The sequence below is a fragment of the Bombina bombina genome, chromosome 1 (genome assembly GCF_027579735.1).
Source record: "Bombina bombina isolate aBomBom1 chromosome 1, aBomBom1.pri, whole genome shotgun sequence".
Lineage (NCBI taxonomy): Eukaryota > Metazoa > Chordata > Amphibia > Anura > Bombinatoridae > Bombina > Bombina bombina.
This window is the reverse complement of record NC_069499.1, coordinates 690,233,280-690,256,404: the sequence shown is the minus strand read 5'-3', so window position 1 is coordinate 690,256,404 and position 23,125 is coordinate 690,233,280.

Below are 23,125 nucleotides of genomic sequence, written 5' to 3'. Positions count from 1 at the left end.
GATGTCTTGAAGATGAAGCCGCTCCGCGCCGGATGGATGAAGACAGAAGATGCCGTGGATGAAGACTTCTGCGGGCTTGGATGAAGACTTCGGCCGCTTGGATGAAGACTTCTGCCTGCTTCGATGAGGACTTCTGCCGCTTCATTGAAGATAGATGTTGGGTCTTCAAAAACTGTAAGTGGATCTTCGGGGGTTAGTGTTAGGCTTTTTTAAGGGTTTATTGGGTGGGTTTCATTTTTTGATTAGGGGTTTGGGCACTTGAAAAAGAGCTAAATGCCCTTTTAAGGGCAATGTCCATCCAAATGCCCTTTTCAGGGCAATGGGAGCTTAGGTTTTTTTAGTTAGGATTTTATTTGGGGGGTTGGTTGTGTGGGTGGTGGGTTTTACTGTTGGGGGGTTGTTTGTATTTTTTTTTACAGGTAAAAGAGCTGATTTCTTTGGGGCAATGCCCCGCAAAAGGCCCTTTTAAGGGCTATTGGTAGTTGAGTTTAGGCTAGGGTTTTTTTTTATTTTGGGGGCTTTTTTATTTTGATAGGGCTATTAGATTAGGTGTAATTAGTTTAAATATCTGATATTTTCTTTTTTATTTTGTGTAATTTAGTGGGGGGGGGTTTCTGTAATTTAGGTAATTATATTTATTTTAATTATATTTAAGAGAGGGGGGTGTTAGGGTTAGGGTTAGACTTAGGTTGTTTGGAACAGCCAATAGAATGCAAGCTCAATTATATTGGCTGATTAGATTAGCCAATAGGATTGAAGCTCAATCCAATTGGCTGGTTGCATCAGGCAATAGGATTTTTTACCCTTTAATTCCAGTTGGATGTCTTGAAGATGGAGCCGCTCTGTGTCGGAAGGATGAAGATAAAAGATGCCATCTGGATGAAGACTTCTGCCCGCCTGGAGGACGACTTCTTGCCGCTTTGATGAAGACTTCTCCCGGCTTTGTTGAGGACTTCTTGCCGCTTAGATGAAGACTTCTCCCGGCTGGATGAGGATGGATGTCCGGTCTTCAAAAACTGTAAGTGGATCTTCTGGGGTTAGTGTTAGGTTTTTTTAAGGATTTATTGGTGGTTTTTATTTTTAGATTAGGGACTTTGGGCACCGTAAAAGAGCTAAATTACCTTTTAAGGGCAATGCCCATCCAAATGCCCTTTTCAGGGCAATGGGGAGCTTTGGTTTTTTAGATAGGATTTTATTTGGGGGGTTTGGTTGTGTGGGTGGTGGGTTTTACTGTTGGGGGGTTGTTTGTATTTTTTTTTACAGGTAAAAGAGCTGATTTCTTTGGAGCAATGCCCTGCAAAGGCCCTTTTAAGGGCGATTGGCAGTTTAGTGTAGGCTATGTTTTTTTTTATTTTGGAGGGCTTTTTTTATTTTGATAGGGCTATTAGATTAGGTGTAATTAGTTTAAATATTTGATCATTTCTTTTTTATTTTGTGTAATTTAGTGCTTTGTTTTTTTTTGTACTTTAGTACTTTAGTTAAGAAATTATCAGATATTTAAGCTAATTACACCTAATCTAATAGCCCTATGAAAATAAAAAAGCCCCCCCAAAATAAAAAAAAAACCCTAGCCTAAACTAAACTACCAATAGCCCTTAAAAGGGCCTTTTGTGGGGAATTGCCCCAAAGAAATCATCTATTTTACCAGCCAATAGGATTTTTTCACCTTTAATTCCAATTGGCTGATAGAATTCTATCAGCCAATCGGAATTCAAGGGACGCCATCTTGGATGACGTAATTTAAAGAAACCTACATTCTGCAAGAAGACTTCGATTGAAGAGGATGCTCCGCACCGGATGTCTTGAAGATGAAGCCGCTCCGCGCCGGATGGATGAAGACAGAAGATGCCATGGATGAAGACTTCTGCAGGCTTGGATGAAGACTTCGGCCGCTTGGATGAAGACTTCTGCCTGCTTCGATGAGGACTTCTGCCGCTTCATTGAAGATAGATGTTGGGTCTTCAAAAACTGTAAGTGGATCTTCGGGGGTTAGTGTTAGGCTTTTTTAAGGGTTTATTGGGTGGGTTTCATTTTTTGATTAGGGGTTTGGGCACTTGAAAAAGAGCTAAATGCCCTTTTAAGGGCAATGTCCATCCAAATGCCCTTTTCAGGGCAATGGGAGCTTAGGTTTTTTTAGTTAGGATTTTATTTGGGGGGTTGGTTGTGTGGGTGGTGGGTTTTACTGTTGGGGAGTTGTTTGTATTTTTTTTTACAGGTAAAAGAGCTGATTTCTTTGGGGCAATGCCCCGCAAAAGGCCCTTTTAAGGGCTATTGGTAGTTGAGTTTAGGCTAGGGTTTTTTTTATTTTGGGGGCTTTTTTATTTTGATAGGGCTATTAGATTAGGTGTAATTAGTTTAAATATCTGATATTTTCTTTTTTATTTTGTGTAATTTAGTGGGGGGGGGGTTTCTGTAATTTAGGTAATTATATTTATTTTAATTATATTTAAGTTAGGGGGTGTTAGGGTTAGGGTTAGACTTAGGTTGTTTGGAACAGCCAATAGAATGCAAGCTCAATTATATTGGCTGATTAGATTAGCCAATAGGATTGAAGCTCAATCCAATTGGCTGGTTGCATCAGGCAATAGGATTTTTTACCCTTTAATTCCAGTTGGATGTCTTGAAGATGGAGCCGCTCTGTGTCGGAAGGATGAAGATAAAAGATGCCATCTGGATGAAGACTTCTGCCCGCCTGGAGGACGACTTCTTGCCGCTTGGATGAAGACTTCTCCCGGCTTTGTTGAGGACTTCTTGCCGCTTAGATGAAGACTTCTCCCGGCTGGATGAGGATGGATGTCCGGTCTTCAAAAACTGTAAGTGGATCTTCTGGGGTTAGTGTTAGGTTTTTTTAAGGATTTATTGGTGGTTTTTATTTTTAGATTAGGGACTTTGGGCACCGTAAAAGAGCTAAATGACCTTTTAAGGGCAATGCCCATCCAAATGCCCTTTTCAGGGCAATGGGGAGCTTTGGTTTTTTAGATAGGATTTTATTTGGGGGGTTTGGTTGTGTGGGTGGTGGGTTTTACTGTTGGGGGGTTGTTTGTATTTTTTTTTTACAGGTAAAAGAGCTGATTTCTTTGGAGCAATGCCCTGCAAAGGCCCTTTTAAGGGCGATTGGCAGTTTAGTGTAGGCTATGTTTTTTTTTTATTTTGGAGGGCTTTTTTTATTTTGATAGGGCTATTAGATTAGGTGTAATTAGTTTAAATATTTGATCATTTCTTTTTTATTTTGTGTAATTTAGTGCTTTGTTTTTTTTTTGTACTTTAGTTAATTGTATTTAATTAATATAATTTATTTAATTTTAGCGTAATGTTAGGTGTCAGTGTAACTCAGGTTAGGTTTTATTTTACAGGTAAATTTGTAGTTATTTTAACTAAGTAGTTAGTAAATAGTTAATAACTATTTACTAACTAATTTACCTAGTTAAAATAAATACAAACTTACCTGTGAAATAAAAATAAAACCTAAGGTAGCTGCAATATAACTATTAGTTATTTTGTAGCTAGCTTAGGGTTTATTTTATAGGTAAGTATTTAGTTTTAAATAGGAATTATTTAGGTAATAATTGTAAGTATTATTTAGATTTATTTTAATTATATTAAAGTTAGGGATATTACGGTTAGACTTAGGGTTAGGGTTAGGTTTAGGGGTTACTATATTTATTTAGTGTTAGTGATGTGGGAGGCCAGAGGTTTAGGGGTTAATAACTTTAGTATAGTGGTGGCGGTGACGTTGGGGGCGGCAGATTAGGGGTTAATAAGTGTAGGTAGGTGGCGGCGATGTTGGGGGTGGCAGATTAGGGGTTAATAACTGTAATGTAGGTGGCAGCGATGTTAAGGGCGGCAGATTAGGGGTTAATAAGTGTAATGTAGGTGGCGGCGATGTTGGGGGCGGCAGATTAGGGGTTAATAAGTGTAATGTAGATGTCGGCGATGTCAGGAGCAGCAGATTAGGGGGTTTATGTTAGGGTGTTAGGTTTAAACATAAATTTTCTTTCCCCATAGGAATCAATGGGGCTGCGTTACAGAGCTTTACGCTCCTTTATTGCAGGTGTTAGGCTTTTTTTTAGCCGGCTTCCCTATTGATGTCTATGGGGAAATCGTGCCTGAGCACGTAAAACCATCTCAAAGCAGCACTGGTATTTGTGTGCGGTATGGAGCTCAATGCTGCCATATTGCCCGCTAACACAGGTTTTTGGAAAACCTGTAATAGCAGCGCTATTAAAGGTGAGCGGTGGAAATAACTTGCAAGTTATTACCGAGCCGCTCATAACGCAAAACTCATAATCTGGCCGAAAGTTTTTCCTTCCTCTCTTTTTATTTTCTACATGAGATTTTTTTTCTCTTTCATTGACTTAATTGTTTTCTCTTTCCCTTCTCATTCTCTAAAATGGGTTTCCATAATCTTCCTCATAATTTTGTCCTATCGCCTCAGAATTCTCACAAGTAGAAGTATTATGATCTTGTAGAAAATGGGCAAATGACAACTGCAGCTAAATTAAAAGTTCTTATTTTATTTTATGGTTTACTAAGAAAATCTATTAAATATTTCCTGTCAATTTTACTGCTATATTGTGCAGAGTAGAATAGGATTATGTGAACATGACTAAAATTAGATAAATCTTCATTCTATAAAGTCTTTGTATATTGCACTAGTTTATATTTTCACAAGATTTTATTATTCATATGTTTTCCTCACATTGAAATTCTGCTTTCTAGAGTTTTCCTGTCCAGGTCCCTAACTTCTGATATACAAGTTCTGATAACTGAAAATATGCACTCAAGGCTACTTGATAGTAAATACAGTGGGTAATGAAAAACATAATTCTGAGCTTCAGAAGTGGATGTGAATCCTCAGAAATCACATTAGCTAAGGTAGTCTGGAAAATTATAACTATAAATAACACTGATGGTTATAAATATATGAATGGTGATCTTACTACAATTTATATACCGTATGACCTCTAGATGCCTGAATAAAGCCCCATTAATTAATACATTAAATGTTGATGTTCCTGGAACTCATAGATGTTATCATATACCAATTCCCTCTAACTAGGCAAGTAAAAGACTGCATGGTCCCATATATTCCCTAACAAGAGCCTGCTGTTTCCATAGACGGCATTGATGTAGGGCAAAAAATATTAAAATAAAAAAACATTCCCATGGGTCTTGTTTATCCTGGTGTTAACAAGCAATGTATTTATCAGACCCGAGAGTCACGAAGACCTTGTTTCATACTTGTGCACTCACTTTGTTTTCACATGTATGCACAATTTATTTATTTTTCAAAGAAGGGAAGTGTAGAGCCAGATAGGCTTGCAGCGTCATAAGGGTTAAGGTTGTCAGTGAGTGGGATAGAGGAATGGGAGTTGCAGTGAGTTTGCAACAATGTTGCAGGGACAGGGAGGGGCTTACCTCTTAGCCTGATGAATCTGGAGTCCCTCTTCCTCTTTTGCTGCATGACAAGAAGCTGTCAAGTTGCTGTCATGCTGCTCTGATCATCTTTTCACCATGAGGCATTCCAAGCATTCTTCGGCTCCTCCTCTGAGATTCAGGGATGGGAAGAATCCTTTTTCTGTCTGTAGTGATCTGGATCAACAAATAAGTGTCCCACATCCCCTCCAAAACCCCTTCCCCAACAACGAGTTAAGACACCTTCTAATACACTGGTGGTTGATATCCATCAACCCCAGCAGTACAGTTACATAGCCCTGTCCGGGTGGTGATAGAACCCCCCTGAGCGTTTAAATCCTGCACCTCTTCCAGGGCCTTCCTATACACTGACCCCCCAGGACATCGCTTCATCTTTTGTGCAGTTGTTTACTGCACTCCCTGACACTGCGGCAGGTTCAGTAGCATCCCTGCTTTCTACTATTGCCTCTGCAATTTCTGCAGGCCAGATGGCTAATGCCCCTATGGGGGGCTAGGTAGCCTCTGGAATAACTTATAAGGCTTCAATGGTGTCTCAAACTAGGCCAGAACAAACAGGCCCAAACATTTACAGCGAGGTTCAAAGCTTATGGCGAGAAAAAGAGACAGCGCAACCCCACATCAAGGTAGCAGTTTCAACAAATTTATTGGGTATACAAAAATATTGCACTTACAAACAAGTTAAAAGTTTGCGCATTGAGAGGGAAACAAAGGTCAGACCAATACAGAACTACAGCCTGTAGTTCTGTATTGGTCTGACCTTTGTTTCCCTCTCACTTACTTCCTGTACAGCTGCAGCTGGAAAAAAGAGGCTTGTCCGTATCCTGCCACTGGATTGGCCAGTGAGTAACCAATCGAAAGTGACTACTGGATGTTTATAGCAACGTACAGGAGCGTGCTATACATCATCACATCCTCTTGAAAAAGTCTGCAGAGCGCAGACGAAACGCGTTGGGGGTGGAGCTACGGACGGCTCCAATACACTAAGACTGACCATAAGAAGTATTGAAGCGGCGGTAAAACAGTTATTCCCTGGAGGGTTTCAAAGTGAACTTGGACTCGCTTCTCTTCTTTCCCTGAAGAGGGATCAATGCGCAAACTTTTTTTTTTTTTTTTTTAAGTTCTAGATCTTTAATCATTTTACTCTGTTATGGTTACTTTTTTTTTTTTTTTTTTTTTTTTTAAATATAATTTTTTATTAAGGTTTTCAACAAGCACAGCAATGTAATGATGTACAACAAGTGAGTGAACTGTTCCATTACAGAGAAATCGAAACAAGTACAGATTAAAGTCAAAACCTCCTTTTTTTTTTTTTTTTTTACTAGTGAAGATGTGGTATCCTCCAATTACCCGAGGGGCCACTCATGTGCCCTGAAAAGTTGTTAACACTATAGAGGAGGAATTCTTTCCAACATATAAGTAGTATAAGGGAATATCAAGTATTGTACACAGTAATGCAGCTAATTACGTTCCTGTAGAATAATAGGCATCACAATAGTCATAATAAGAAACAGGTCAAATGTAACCTTCTTTTTAGATAATATAATATAATATGACGCACATCCCTCTTATGCCACTTTGAGTCCTTTAAGGACCCCATATATTATAAGTATCCTTAGAGGGAATATTATAAACAATCTTAATTGTAGTTGGTAAAAATGATGGAGTTTGCTGTATTAGGCGAGGAAGGGAAAATAAAGTCAGCATTCACTATGTACTATAAGGGTTACTGTAAGAAAGTAATGAAGGTCCGGCATAGGCTAGATAAGCCGCGTAGTCAACCCTCCTAAACTAGGAGGTATATTGAGGGGGGGGGGTGGCTATATAAGTGTAAAAGGCATATTACTTGCTTGACTAATGCTATATGTGGCCTTAATAACCAAACTCATGAATTTAACTTTATCTATATGGCGTATTTAAAATAAATTGAGTATGGAGACCATTAATAGTGGTAATAGTGTGGGTCCAGTCCATCTTAGAAGCATATCCCATATTGTAAAGTAAGACTGGACAGCCCGCTGCAGCGGTAACCACAACAACAGATAGTAAGTTTTACATATAATATCCTATAGTATGTATATATAAAAAATAAAAAGATAAGAAAATAGGAAGCGTAATACCTGCACTCTGTCTTTTCCCCCTCTGCTATTTCAAAACAACCAATATTACACATCAAGCTTTGGTAGTACCCAGATAATTGGAGCTGGTTCATAAAGGCATAGTCACATATGAAGTATTAAATGCTAACATCCCTCTAAAAACTCTGAAATCTCTAGTTCCTATGTAGCCTGTATATTGTAGCTACCAATAAGCTTACAGGCAAGCTCAGACATCCCGGCCGCAGACATCCAAGCCCCCATACGTATTCAAAACCATAAGTATTATTGGAATATATATCTAATGGCACCAGATCCAACATTTTTATAATCATCTGTGTCTATGGTTAGCATAAGCTTAGTAAAGCATTAATAGTGTGTAATAGACAAAGAGGGCTATTGGACTATTTGTGATACATTTTAAGCATAGGTACAAAGCGTAAAATAAAAAAATAAAAAAAATTGAGTGGGATATGATGTTTGTTGATTCTATAATAAGTGTGATAAATAGCATACAAATCAGGCAACCTTAATTGATAGCAATATAACATTACATGAACTGCTTGAAGATAGAAAATAGAATACAACGCTAAACCATATGTTTGTCACTTAACAAGTAGCATATAAACATATGTGGTCCCTTATCTATAAAACAAACATTCTGCTCAAGAAGTGGGTGAAAATGCAGTCCCATGGTAACTAATTACATGTCCACCTTCATAGCTGCTTTATCTAAGTAGGTGAGTTTCTGATAGCTACACTCCTCAGAGTATCTAACCCACACCGGATGGCCAGGGTAAGGAAAGTCTGTCCGCAGGCTCATGGACTAACTCCGTGCTAAATCTAGATGGTTGGCCAGAGGGAAAACACCATGCATCTGTCTTCACTTGGTGTCTTGGGTACAGATCGTTAGCATTATCACCTAGAATCTGGGCCAGACTCCTTGTGTGTTTCTCCTGACAAGCTGCCACGCCCGACCGATCCTCTGCAGGAGCATGTGTGTCCTTCCCCATTAAAGTCACACTGCTCTCTCGAACATTCCTCAATCCTTCTGCCGCAGCCAAGCTCCCGCCAACCCCACACAGCATAAGATTAGAATTCAGACCGGCAGGAGGGGGTGGAGAGCGCAGGGGCCCCAAAGCGCCCCCACCATCACACTCTGGAAAGGTAACTGCGGGGGAGGTTAGCTGGGGAGCAGACCGCGTACCACTATAAAAAAAATGCTGCATGCAGCTTGTTCTCCAGGGCAGTGTGGTGTTCTCAGAGTAAGCACCGCAGCTTATTGTAGAAATCAGCAGCCCCCTCCATTGTGGTACTGATCGCTTCAGGTAGTATTGAGTGAATGAGGACCCTGAACCTATTTTACACCACGTACAAGTGATTGCTTGATCCTGTTAGCAGAGTAGAGAGAACCGCTGCTGAGCTTTACACCACCCCATGTCGAGGCTTATAGATTAGTTTTTTAGCTTTTTGTAATGTCAAATGAATGTAATCCGTTGTAACTTCACCCGGCAACCAAGATGGCTGCCGGCTTCACCCAGTCACTGCTCGGTCTCCACAAGCCTCAAACTTCTCAGTGTCTCACAGCCCCCCGCTGCCTCTAGGGTCAGATGTCCAAGATAGGATTGGAAAGCAAGCTTAAGCTATCTTTTGTGGAAGGTGAGCGGTATTAGATGCAAAAAACAAAGGCATTTGATCAGAGCTCAGAGAGTATGCGATCGCTCACCTTCCTGGTTGGCTCCGCCCCCCCAATGCGCAAACTTTTAACTTGTTTGTAAGTGCAATATTTTTGTATACCCAATAAATTTGTTGAAACTGCTACCTTGATGTGGGTTTGCGCTGTCTCTTTTTCTCGCCATAGGATTTACAAGTAAAGAGAGCGTCTGGAAACACGCCTCTGGAAGTAGCTGCACCTCATTTTCTAAGGACGGTCATTAGGAGCTGGCATTATAAACTACGTCAGCAGGCACTATTTTATTTGAATGTTCCTAAGGACTCTCCCCAGTATTGGGTAATATCTATTTAGCCAGATCAATTGTTTTTTAAACATTTGGATTTTATTTATGTTTATATGTATGTATGTATGCTAATTTGTATGTGTATTTCTTTACCTTATATTTCACATTGATCTCTATTGGTTACATTATTAATCTTATTTATTTATAGTTGCTTTAATTTATTTTTAATAACCCTCTCGTTTTAACTTTACCACTGCATATCCACCTCTCTCCTAGTTGCGCTGTTAATACTTTTAGTGTGTTTTTGAGGTTCAAAGCTAAGGTAGCTTCTAATTTGCCCCCAATGACCATTACATCTAGTGTAGGCCTTAACGATCAACTTCCCCCATGGCCTCTACCCATTTCAGTCGGCTCATATACCTGCCTCTGACCGGGTAGTTACCTACCAAGGGCATACGGCGATAGTCCGGTTGGATCCTACTGCTCATCGGTATGTAGATGCCCAGACGGACCCCTAGGCCCAATGGCCCCTGCTATATTAACCCCCAGCCTAATCACATGTAGCAGTGTTGTAGCCCCCGGGCCCACTTCAGTCCTACTGTGCCACACTGCCCCTGCCCTACTTACCTTCCATCCCGATACTGCGCAGCTTGCTCCTCCTCCATCTTGGGATCTCGGGTCCTCCAGGTGTGATCCGGTAATGGCGCCGCATTCACTTCCGGTCGTGGTCAATGTCACTACCAGTGATGTCACGGCCCATGGAAGACAGTCCCCACGCGGCAGAGCGGCCATCAGGCGCGGCGCAGGTGAGCACCAAAAGCACTCAGCAGCCAGAGGGGGCCTGGTGGGTCGCTTGCTGGGAGGGCACATTCCATCATTGGGACATTTAGAGGGCAGAGGGGGCCTAGTAGGGGCATGGATGGTCGTAGAGAGTTCCTTCAAATGACTTATAACCCGGAAGTGGGGGACTTTAATGATTTGATTCAGTGCCAGTTGGTGACGCAGGATCAAAGGGGGGATATAGCATGTAATATGAGCGCTAATGAGGGGGTTAAGTGCACAGCAGCCCCTCTTCATGTGGGACCTATTAACACTTCTCAGCAGCAAGTGGTAGGTCAGAGACAGGAAGGGCATTTTTCTTGGGAACATGAATTGCAACAGGCGCAGGTAAGAGGTGAGAATAGGGGGGTTACACCACAAACACCCTCTCTTAGCACAAGCGCAAATGTCATGTATAACAACCTAGCCTATGGTCCTCAATCAAGCTATGTAGGTATTACTGAAGCTGCAGGACAGTTAGGAGGTGTGAATGTCATGGTGTCTGACTGTAATGTGGAGAATGGTGCGGGTATCATGCATGCAGGGGTACAGCAGATGAATGGGACTGGCCAGGTCACCCCAGGGTTTTCTTTGGCTCCTTTACATGATGTCTTATCTGCAGCAGAGGCTACGCTTAGAGCTCCCACAGTCAATTTGGTGCCATCGGGTCCGGCGGTCTTGCCAGTGACGGTCCAAATGGATACTTCTGCCCCATCTGCAGTGGTGGCGACGGCTCCAATCTGTTCTCCTTTACCTTCAGTGTCAGCTGGAACATCCTTGCCGGAAGTCCTGTCAACCTCTTCTGTGCCTGCCGGTGAGTTTAATGTTTCTAAACACCCTAGGGAACACCTATCAGACTCTTCCACCACGGATTCTGAACTAGACAGTGACACATCCCTAGGTTTAAAGTCTAAAGGGCAGAAGAGAATGTATAAAATGCTCAAGCAGATGAAGGCAGGTCAGTTAGGTAAAGATAAGGTAGTGGGGGCCTGCTAATTACCGGTCAGTCTCAGGTAGCTACGGTAGTGGACAGCCATAGGGTGGCTTTAGCTGCGGATACTTTACCCCGTCCAATATTTTCACTCCATGCCCAATTAAAAAACAAAATTGTTAGGAGAATTCAGGAAGGGAGGTATGTGAATATTTTCAAGCTTTCAGTAGAAGCTCATAGATAAAAGGAAAGAAGTTCAGATGGAACGGGTCCTAAAAGATTCAAGAGGGCCGAGACCTTTGACGAGTGGCTGAAATGTTTCAGAATACTTTCCTGATGTTACCATAAGGAAGGGGTATAGCAAGATTATGACTCAGAGTTTAGGAGAAAGATGGCCGGTAGCAGTATCCTAACCTTCGGGTCGCAGGAGATGCATTTGTGGTCTCGCTTATGCTCGGAGAGATCCCCATCTCCCCCACAACCTTTTTGGGGCAGGGAACCCATTTTTAAAGTAGGAATAGGCGTAGGGGGAGGAAATGTTGGGCCTTTCAGGAGAAAAGGTGCAAGAAGGGCAGTGCCTGTATCTACAGATACATATGCAAATTTTGTGAAGGGTACCATGCTGGATCTGACTGTAACAGTAAAAAGACCTCCAGCACTGAGAGAACTGCTTCCAAGTTCACTCCTGTGGCTAAGAGTGCCCACCCCAGTGAGGGTGGACGCTCTTGAGCCGTGGTTACTTGCATACCCCGACTGCAGGGCAGCAGGCCTCCTCTTGGCGGGCTTTAAGGACGGTTTTGTTATCCCTGTGGGTAAATCAGTGGTTGGTTCCCACACTCATCGGAACTTAAAGTCTGCTTATCAACATCCGGGTGTCGTTAGGGAAAAGCTTGCAAAGGAAATATCTATGGGGAGGATCCTGGGGCCATTCTCTGAACCACCTCTTCCCGATTTGGTTATCTCGCCATTAGGCGTTGTTCCAAAGAAGAAGGCGGGCAAGTTTTGTTTAATTCAGCACCTCTCCTACCCCAAAGGGAACTCGGTCATTGATGCTATTGATCCTGAGTTGAGTCATTTGATAGGGCTCTTGACTTGGTTCGTGGGACAGGTAGAGACTCTTTGTTGGCGAAGCTTGATATTGAATTGGCTTTTTGGCATACAAATACCTTTTCTCTTATGGGATGTAAGTTTGAGGGTAGCTACTACATAGATCGCTGTTTACCAATGGGTTGCGCTATTTCTTGCTCATTGTTTGAATGCTTTAGCACATTTTTGCATTGGGCGATAGCCAAATTAATTGGTGCAGACTCGGTAGCCCACTACTTGGATGATTTCTTGCTAGTGGGGGAAAAGGGGTCTAGTAGGTGTTCCCTCATTATGTCAGAAATGAGAATCCTGATGGGGCAAATAAAGGTTCCCCTAGCTGACGATAAGACCCAGGGCCTATGTATGAAACTCACTTTTTTAGGGATCTAGATTGACTCCTCAGCTATGGTGTGTAGATTGCCGTTAGATAAAGTCCATGAGATGCTAGAGACAGTCAGGACAGCTATTGCAAACCCATACATATTGTTGAGGAAGCTCCAATCCCTATTAGATTTGTTAAATTTTGCATGTAGGGTCATTCCCATGGGTAGAGTCTTCAATAGGAGATTAGAAAGCCATCTCAAAGGCAACCCCAAAGTGTCTGATAGGATCATAGTTTCCCGGGATATGGTTGAGGATTTGAAAGTGGGGGAGGCTTTCTTAATACACTTTAACGGAGCCAGCGTATGGCGCTCTAGTCGTGGTTTGAGCCAAAACCTGCATTTGTTTACTGATGCCGCAGGTGCGTTCAGTTACGGTGCATATTTTCAAGAGGAATGGTGTGCAGGTTCATGGCCAGGCGCATGGGGTCAATTAGGCCTCACTAAGAACTTTACGCTACTTGAGTTATTTCCCATTGTGATGGTAGTCGAGCTTTGGAGGCGGAGAATACAGAACCAGTCAGTGATATTTTGGACTTATAACATCAGTTTTGTGTATTCCATTAACAGGCTATCTGCTTCCGCCTCCGTTGTTGTTCATCTGTTGCGCCACGTGGTATTGAGATGCCTTAACATACATTTTAAGGCTAGTCATGTTCCAGTGGTTAACAATGTCTTAGCTGATGCCCTTTCCAGGTTCGATTGGCTGACTTTTAGGAAATTGGTGCCTCATGCAGCCAAAGACGGGCTAACTTGTCCCGATTTTCTTTGGCAATTGGTGGATCCTGGCTTTCCTTAGTTCCTTTAGTGCGCTTTTCTCTCACCCCAGTGACATGGCGGTCCTACATTAGAATATGGACAGAATGGGACCAGTTTTGCAGTATTCGCAAGTTTGATGACACCGGCACCTCTCAGGTGATGCTGTGTGAATGGCTGGTGTGGTTACAGATGTCGGGTGTGCATAAGGGGGCGATTCAATCATGCTTAGCGGCGTTATCATTCTAAGCATACGGATCCTAGTAGTTTATTTTTTATTAGGCAGGCCCTGGAAGGGTGGGGGATTTTGTGTGTTCTACCTCGTATGAGGTGTTACTTTATAAGTCAATGTTTGATTTGGCCTTTGCGGGGCCCTACGAATTGGGGAATTACTATCCCCTAGTAAGAAACCGGTTAATAAGGGTATTTAGTGCAGTCACATTAGAATATATCCCTCCACTGTATTATTGTTCATTCCCCATTCTAAAACTGATCAGGAGGCCAGATGGGCATGGCTCACTTTCCCAGCTCAAAAAGACACCTCCTGCTGCCCTGTAGAAACAATAGGGGAGTTTTCAAAACACAGACCTCCAGGGGCCGGCCAATTCCTTATGCATAATGACGGGTCCTCCCTACCACTTTACCAATTTTGTAAAATACTGTCCGGAGCAGTACAGCTATCAGGTCTTGACCCCTATCGAATATCACCACATACCTTTAGAATTGGGGTGGCTACAAATGCTGCCTAGGAAGGGGCTTCCGCCCATAGTATTCAACATCTAGGGTGATGGCGTTCCAACCGTTACAAATTGTATGTTCGCCCAGTGTCATACAAATAACGAGAGTTAGGATTTGCGTGTGGTCATATGGAGGGGGCCCCCCTTTTTTCCTTTGTGCATTTACTCCAGTTGCCCATTATCATGGCTAATTATGTTTTGTTTTCTAGGTGCGGGCAGAGCTGCCTCAGGAGTGTGGATCGCAGGCCACTCTTTTATTCATTCGGCGGAGATTCGAGCCCTATCTAAAGAAGGGGGCAGAATTTAGGCTTCCCATCAGCTAGAGTTTCTATTAGGTGGTAGGGGCATGTGATGGCCACAACTCCAAGGGGTTTAACAGGATGTTCATAGGAGGTGGGGTAAGCCCCATATCATCGTTATTCACTTGGGAGGGAATGATATCAGAGCTGTCCCAGCTCTCGACCAGGCAAAAATTATACAGTCCGACTTAGGTTGGATTAGGGCCTGGCTCCCTGGAGTCACAATAGGTTGGTCCAATGTGATAGCTCAACGCCATTGGCGGTACATGTGTTCTGCTGGCACAGAAAAAAGTTAAATAAGGACGTAGGAGGGAGTGTCACTGGTTCCCAGGGCTTTGTGATACATCATGATGCCATTACGGCCGACAAGCGGGAGCTCTTTAGGCCCGATGGGTTCACTTGACAGATTTAGGGTTAGACCTATTCCTAGGAGATATTAAAAGGGCTCTTGTTCCCTTCCTGCAAGTGATACCGAGATGCTATCCCTTGTGCCGGGAGGTCGCGGCCAGGAGCGCATGGAGATCGTGAACAGGGAGTGATGGCCAGGCTAAAGGGGGCGGGACTGATTACTTCAGTCAACTGGAGTGCCCCACCTCTAGGGGTAGGCAGGCCAGGAGAATTCAGAAACACCCATAGTAACATCTCCGCCCGAGCAGCGTTCACTGTTGTAGTCTAGATCGGACCGCTGGCCTCTTCAGTCCAGGGTTAGGCTTAACATCTCACTTGCCGCCATCTAAATTAGAGTTTGTCGGTTTTATATATATTTATATATTGTTAATAAAAGGGGTCCGGTTATTCCCAAATAAAGTGTCTGTGTTTATTTATGGGAAAGGTAGAGGTGAGTTAATTGAAGGTTCTAGTTAAGTTCCCCCTTTCCCCAGTTGGGTTCTGTTACCTCTGGTAACGAGCTGGTAGGCCTTTAATCCCTTATGCTACTCTGAAACAAACACCAGCAGTTATATAACCTAAGCTTTTGACAACAGTGTATTTGTCAGCACCTTGGACAGCTCTCTGTTAAACTATTTGCATTAGATCTCAATAGTTACAGATGATATGGTCTTTACACAGCAACAATAGTTCTCCTATTGCAGCTCCTGGGCAGAAAACAGTGGATTAGCCAATTAGAAGCAGCTCACAGTAATCATTAGCTACACTCTGCTGCAATGAGACCTTAGCACACATAAGTCTAGATCCCATGTATGTATGTTGTTTATAACAAATTGTGTACTGATTAGCTATAGCCCAAGAGTTATCAATAACACGACTTGATTACACAATAAAAATACATATTTGACACAAAGATATTTCCTGCTATTATTTTTGTGCCCCGTAATTAAGGCTGTGACACACTGCAAGTGGAGCATTGCGCAGCGTGTAGATGCGGCTGTGCACGCTCAGTGTGTCCTGCCTTTTCATCTCTGAGCACTCTGCTGCATCAGGTCACGTAGCTGAGCGCTCAGAGATGAAATATATGTAATTCAGAATTGATGTGACGCAGTGTGAAGCAGCTGCTTCGCCTCGCATCGCTTGCAGTGTGTCACAGCCTTTATACTGTGGAGTACAAAGCAGGTAATACTGCATGCTTAGTGCCTAACCACATACTCATTGACACATGCAGTTTCCAAACAATAACATTTTTATTTTATTTCTTTTAAAGCCCATGTATAAAGGTTTACCACTACTTATCCCTAGGAACCCTTGCCACAATTAACCCTAAGCTAAGCCCCTCACCTCTAATAACCTAATAAGTCACATACCCCCTACTGCTTATAACCCCCTAAGTGCCAGACCCCCTACTACTATCCCCCTAAGAGGTGGAAGGGTAAATGTTGATGGTCTATTTTTCTCTCCTGCCGAGTGTATTAAACTGATTATATATATATATATATATATATATATATATATATATATATATATATATATATATATATATATATATATATATATATATATATATATATATATATATATATATATCCTTCTATGTCTATACTTATTCACTGGTTATTGTAAAGCTATGTAGACAAGAAAGTTTAGAAAAATCATTCTCCCGCTAGGAAAATGGGCAGAGAGGTACAAAACTGTTCATTGTTCTCTCTACTGTGTAGAGAGATAAGATAAGGAAGAGTTTGTTCTAATATAGAGAGATAGGATTTTTAGGTATCCTCTCCCTGCAAGATAAGTCTATTTCATTGGGTTGTGGTTTCAATTAGTAGAGACAGCTATTTCCTAAACAAAACTTTCCCATACACTTTAAATTAGTGCTAAAAATCAATGAACAAATATTTTTAATTACTTCCATTCAGTTTCTGTTAAAAAAAAGATGGATACGTTGCCGTAGCCCAAACAAGTTGTGTTTATCCACATTGCAAATCAAATAATCTAATTATGTCATCTGGAGCTGTTACAATAAAAAAGCAAAATGTATATCTTGATTATTAGAGAGCTCAGAAAACAGTACATATCTTTTTTTTTTTCAAAGGAAACATTTTCAAGTCACAGCAGTTTTATTGAATGATATTTGTATTAAAAAAAAAGAACACTAACAAAATTTAATAAAGGGGAAAAATAAGATTTGGCTAAAGTATTTCTTCTACTGTGTAATATAAAACACATCAAGCAATGCTTTAGAATGAATTCCTGAGCTGGACCTTCTTCTTTGTACTTTTTTTTCTAATGTGGAACAGAAGAAGAAAAAAGTACATTTAAATGGACATATTATTAAAGGGACACTGTACCCAATTTTTTTCTTTTGTAATTCAGAAAGAGCATGCAATTTTAAGCAACTTTCTAATTTACTCCTATTATCAATTTTTCTTCGTTCTCTTGCTATCATTATTTGAAAAAGAAGGCATCTAAGCTTTTTTTTGGTTTCAGTACTCTGGACAGCAATTTTTTATTGGTGGATGAATTTATCCACCAATCAGCAAGGACAACCCAGGTTGTTCACCAAAAATGGGCCGGCATCTAAGCTTACATTCTTGCATTTCAAATAAAGATACCAAGAGAATGAAGAAAATTTGATAATAGGAGTAAATTAGAAAGTTGCTTAAAATTTCATTCTCAATCTGAATCACGAAAGAAAAATTTTGGGTACAGTGTCCCTTTAAGTTGTTGGGGTTTTGTTCATATCATCTATGAAAGAGCAGCAATTAAAAATATTTAAAATATGTTTTAGCTGAAAAGTGGGACACTGAACCCATATTTTTTATTTCATGATTCAGATAGAGCATGTAATTTTTAAGCAACTTTCTAATTTACTCCTATTGTCATCTTTTCTTCGTTCTCTTGGTATCTTTATTTGAAAAAGTAGGAATGTAAGCTTACGAGCAGGCCAATTTTTGGTTCAGCACTCTGCATAGCACTTGCTGATTGGTGGCTACATTTTAGACACCAATAAGCAAGCGCTACACAGGTGCTGAACCAAAGATGGTTTTTAAGCTTAAATTCTTGCTTTTTCAAATAAAGATACCAAGAGAAGGAAGAAAAATTGATAATAGATGTAAATTTGAAAGTTACTTAATATTGCATGCTCTATCTCATTAAAGAAAGCATTTGGGTTCAGTATCCCTTTAAGTAAAATCTGTTTAAATTTAAGGTGAAACTAACAGGAGTCCCTGATTCTATACAAATGAGTCTCAGAAATTGACTGTTCACGTGCGGACAGAGACACCTTCCATAGAGAAAAAAACATTTGGTTTATTCAGCACAGGAACACCAATTTAAAAAAAAAAAAAAAGCTCTGTAAACATTTTTAAACATTCTGTATTGGGCAGAACAGGAATATCATGTCCCTTTAAGGAGAAAAGAGAGAAGCTACAAAATAAAGTTGTGAGTGAACACGGTCTTGCATAAGGGAAGACACAAAAATTAATACACTGCATCTAAAACACACATTCACTCACTGCTATTCCATACCAGCCACAAGCCAGGATATTAGTAACCCCAAAACTTAAAGGGAGAAGAAACCAAAACATACAATTTTAAACAACTTTCCAATTTACTTCTATTATCCAATTTGCTTCATTCTCTTGGTATCCTTTGTTGAACAAGCAGCAATGCACTACTGGGAGCTCGCTGAATACAATGGGCGAGACAATATCATAAGGCATATATGAGCAGCCACCAATCAGCAGCTTCTGAGTCTACCTAGGTATCCCTTTCGACAAAAAATATTAAGAGAACAAATTCACATACTCTCTAATCTAAACATACTCTCTAATTCTATTGGCTGATCGGAAAAGCCAATATAATGCGAGCTCAATCTGATTGGCTGATTGGATCAGCCAATCAGATTGAACTTGAATCTGATTGGCTGATTTCATCAGCCAATCAGAATTTTCCTACCTTAATTCCGATTGGCTGATAGAATCCTATCAGCCAATCGGAATTCAAGGGACGCCATCTTGGATGACGTCCCTTAAAGGAACCTTCATTCTGTGTTAGGACATCGGAAGAAGAGGATGGATCCGCGCCGGAGGTCTTGAAGATGGAGCCGCTCGCCGTCGGATGGAAGAAGATAGAAGATGCCGCTTGGATGAAGATGTCTACCGGTCCGGATCTCCTCTTCTGCCCGGATAGGATGAAGACTTCTGCCCGATGATGGACCTCTTCAGCCGCCGCTTGGATCAAGACTTCAGCCCGATGATGGACGTCTTCAGCCCCCGCTTGGGCTCGGATGAAGACTTCGGAGCCTGGACCGATCGGTGATACCCGGCGTGGTGAAGATAAGGTAGGATGATCTTCAGGGGCTTATTGTTAGGTTTATTTAAGGGGGGTTTGGGTTAGATTAGGGGTATGTGGGTGGTGGGTTGTAATGTTGGGGGGGGTATTGTATGTTTTTTTTACAGGCAAAAGAGCAGAATTCTTTGGGGCATGCCCCGCAAAAGGCCCTTTTAAGGGCTGGTAAGGTAAAAGAGCTTTTCTATTTTTATTTTAGAATAGGGTAGGGCATTTTTTTATTTTGGGGGCTTTGTTATTTTATTAGGGGGCTTAGAGTAGGTGTAATTAGCTTAAAATTGTAATATTTTTATAATGTTTGTAAATATTTTTTTATTTTTTGTAACTTAGTTCTTTTTTTATTTTTTGCACTTTAGTTGGTTTTTTTAATTGTATTTATTTGTAGGTATTTGTATGTAATTAATTTATTGATAGTGTAGTGTTAGGTTTAATTGTAGATAATTGTAGGTACAGGTATACCCCCCTCATACAGCGGGTTAGGGACCGGAGCCCCGCTGTAAAGTGAAAACCGCCTTAAAGTGAAACAAGGCAGTTTTAGCTTTCTTTCCACTTGCTAGTGTGTTTAAAGACTTGAAAACATGATAGAACTAACATATATTAGGGGTGCAATAGGGCTAAGTTTAGTTTAAAACTAGCACAGCACAGAATTCAATAAATACTTTACCTGTAAAATAGTGACAATTACTGTAGTAAAATTTGTTTATTTTACAGGTAAGTATTTAGCTTTAAATAGGATTAATTTATTTAATAAGAGTTAATTTATTTCGTTAGATTTAAATTATATTTAACTTAGGGGGGTGTTGGTGTTAGGGTTAGACTTAGCTTTAGGGGTTAATAACTTTATTAGAGTAGCGGTGAGGTCCGGTCGGCAGATTAGGGGTTAATAATTGTAGGTAGGTAGCGGCGACATTGGGGGGGGGCAGATTAGGGGTTAATAAATATAATATAGGGGTCGGCGGTGTTAGGGGCAGCAGATTAGGGGTACATAGGGATAACGTAGGTTGTGGCGGTTTACGGAGCGGCAGATTAGGGGTTAAAAAAAATATGTCAGCGATAGCGGGGGTGGCAGATTAGGGGTTAATAAGTGTAAGGTTAGGGGTGTTTAGACTCGGGGTTCATGTTAGGGTGTTAGGTGCAGACTTAGAAACTGTTTCCCCATAGGAAAACAATGGGGCTGCGTTAGGAGCTGAATGCTGCTTTTTTGCAGGTGTTAGGTTTTTTTTCAGCTCAAACTGCCCCATTGTTTCTTATAGGGGATCGTGCACGAGCACGTTTTTGAAGCTGGCCTCGTCCGTAAGCACCGCTGGTATTGAGAGTTGCAGTGGCGGTAAATTATGCTCTACGCTCCTTTTTTGGAGCCTAACGCAGCCATTCTGTGAACTCTCAATACCAGCGGTATTAAAAAAGTGCGGGGGGAAAAAAAGCCAGCGTTAGCTACCCGGGTCGTTGCCGACAAAACTCTAAATCTAGCCGCAAGTTAGCAATCAAAAAGAAGCTTACCATATATGTCAACGCGTTTCGGCCCTTGAGATGAGTCTTTTTCAAAACTCATTTATCATTGTACCATTAGTTCTTGTGAACTGCTGGTGCAACGCCGCCCCCTGCAGCTTTGCGGCCAATCAGCCGCTAGCAGGGGGTGTCAATCAACCCGATCGTATTGAATCGGGTTGATTTCCAGTGATGTCTGTCCACCTCCTCAGAGCAGGCAGACAGGTTATGGAGCTTCATAACTTGTGTTTCTGGTGAGCCTGAAGGCTGGCCATAAACATGGGGCATCAAGCTCCATACGGAGCTTGATAAATATGCCCCATGGTGTCATTTTACCTTTGACTTTAAAATTGTATTAAACAAAAAAGCAATGGGGATTGAATATATTATTTTTTAAAAACTGTGCAAAAAAGGCTGTAAATGCCACTTGAGATAGGCAAAAATAAGCAAGTCCAAGAAAATGAGTTTTTTCATTGATTGGAATAATGGTGTTAAACTGTACTATATAAGATACAGTGGATGTGTTTGTGGTCTCTGTGACACAAATCACTAGGGAGTTCTGATTGGTTGGAATCAAACTGTCTATGGCTTCCTTAAAACCCTACACACAAAAGTACACATTTACTTCCCCCCACACACACTATCCTACACATACACAAAAACACACACTAACATGCACTCATATGCTCTCACACACATACACAAAAACACACACTAACATGCACTCATATGCTCTCACACACATACACAAACACTTACACTATCACATACGCACACATTATCAGACACACACACACATTACACAACTCTCTCCCACGCACACTATCAGACACATACACAAAAACACACACTAACTTGCACTCATATGCTCTCACACACATACACAAACACTTACACTATCACATACGCACACATTATCAGACACATACACAAAAACACACACTAACATGCACTCATATGCTCTCACACACATACTCAAACACTTACACTATCACATACGCACACATTATCAGACACACACACACACTACACAACCCTCTCCCACACACACTATCAGACACATACACAAAAACACACACTAACTTGCACTCATATGCTCTCACACACATACACAAACACTTACACTATCACATACACACACATTATCAGACACATACACAAAAACACACACTAACATGCACTCATATGCTCTCACACACATACACAAACACTTACACTATCACATACGCACACATTATCAGACACACACACACACACTACACAACTCTCTCCCATACACACTATCAGACACATACACAAAAACACACACTAACTTGCACTCATATGCTCTCACACACATACACAAACACTTACACTATCACATACGCACACATTATCAGACACACACACACACGTGCTATTACACATGGACAAACACACATACATTCACATTCACTCACACACACACATACAAACTCACTATCATATAGACAAAATAATACTATCAAATACACACACATTATTAAATAAACACACACACTATCAACCCATATACACTATCACACACATATTACCACACACAAATATTCTCCAGTCCATGTGACACTGCATAAAGAGCATGTGTTGCTTAAATATGAAGTACAGAAAGTAAACTGAGGAATAAAAATAAAGGCATTTGTCATTATAAAATGATTGACCTTTTCACAGCAGGGCATGTGTCCTTTGCAATAATTGTCTGTTTCCCAAAATGCTTTACTTAAAAACGTAGCACTATCTTTATCTGTTGTGTTTCTTTATTCTGTCTATCTCACATTTCTAATGTACTCTCTCGTCCTTTTGTTCAGTTGATGTTTTGTCCTTTTGCTTCCTCTTTTCCCTATAACTGTCTCTCTTTATAGCCTTTTTTTTCTATCCAAAATGTATCTGTGATCTTTTTAGTTCCCCTTCTCATCTCTCTCAGATGTCTTCCTTTCCTCTAATTTCTTTTGCCCTCCTTTCGTCAATTTACTTTCTTCCCCCTTGTTCTCTTTCTCACTCCTTCCTTCATAATAAGGTTTTTTCATTCCTCTCTTTTTATTTTCTACATGAGTTTTTTTTCTCTTTCATTTACTTAATTGTTTTCTATTTCCCTTCTCTTTCTCTAAAATGTGTTTCCATAATCTTCCTCACAATTTTGTCCTATTTCCTCAGAATTCTCACAAGTAAATGTAGAAAACGGGCAAATGACAACTGCAGCTAAATTAAAAGTTCTTATTTTATTTTATGGTTTACTAAGAAAATCTATTAAATATTTTCTATCATTTTTTCTGCTATATTGTGCAGAGTAGAATAGGATTATGGGTACATGACTAAAATTAGATAAAGCTTCATTCTATAAAGTCTTTGTATAAATCTGCACTAGTTTATATTCTCACAAGATTTTA